Source organism: Vanellus vanellus, assembly GCF_965231255.1.
Source record: "Vanellus vanellus genome assembly, chromosome: 2".
Taxonomy (NCBI): Eukaryota; Metazoa; Chordata; class Aves; order Charadriiformes; family Charadriidae; genus Vanellus; species Vanellus vanellus.
In genome coordinates this window covers 38,084,783-38,085,911 of record NC_138906.1, presented here as the reverse complement: position 1 = coordinate 38,085,911, position 1,129 = coordinate 38,084,783, and positions in this window count along the sequence as shown.

Genomic DNA, 1,129 nt, shown 5'->3' with positions numbered 1-1,129 from the left:
TCCATGTGACAGCTCAGAGAAGAAGAGAGGTTTCCTCTAGACATTAGTTGTGCTAAAAGATTCATCATTACCTGCAGTCATGAAATAAATCTTTGATACTTACAACTATAATATCCATGCTCTACGTTTTATTGCAGATATAGGTAGACAGTCATTATTTCTGACACTTTCTCAGCATTACAAGGAGTACTCTGGGGGAACAACTAGTGTACAGTCTTACAGAAATAGATTGATATAACCACATGGAAACCAGTTACTTGCAGTCAATATAATATTCCCTTAATGATGTTAAACAGTCGTGCAGATTCCAAGTTTAATGTAAAAATCCTATCTTCAACCAACCACAGTTATCTACAAATTAAGTTGCCAGAAGGGGAATTTATTTTTTCATCGTATATTAGTCCTTGAGAAATATATTACTCGGAGCAGAATAAAATCCTTTTTTTTTGTCTTTTTTTTTTTTTTTAACTGCTACAGTTTATTATTATTTAGTAGACATTAAAACAAGACAATGGTCAACAACAATCACTTTACAGCACTTGTGGGAAAGGGGAAGCATAGTATACCGTGAAGCAGAGTGCTAAGGGATGCTCTGTGTGGTGGTTCTGGGGTAGATCCTATCATCACGTAAATTCAGTGGACATTTACACAGCAAATAACTTCCCATATAGAAAAGGAGCTAAAGCTGGTTTAGGACCAATAAAGAGAAAGTAACTTGTGTTGACCTGCACTCTTACGAGAGTTAGGTAACGAGATGGTATTCCTACCCCACCTCTAAGGCACACAGGTGTTGACTGCTTCTGTACCTGGGTTTCCTAAATCCTGCACCCCTCCCTCCAGTTGCACTAAGCAGCAGCTCAGTGCTTGCTGAGAAGTTTGACTGGTGACTGACCTCCAAACCCAGGGGGACATTAGACGTATTTGTGCCTCTCCTGCTGACTGGGATTCGTTCTTGACCAACGGGAGAGGCAGCGTGTGCCAGCAGGGGCTGCATGGGACCCGCGCGGTGGCTGCGGCATGGGCTGTCGCTGAACTGGAGGACACCCGAGTGACTGGCTGGTGGCACAGATGCTCCAGTACTTTGATAGCCAAACTGGCTGGAACCATGGAGAGCCAGCCTGAATTTTTG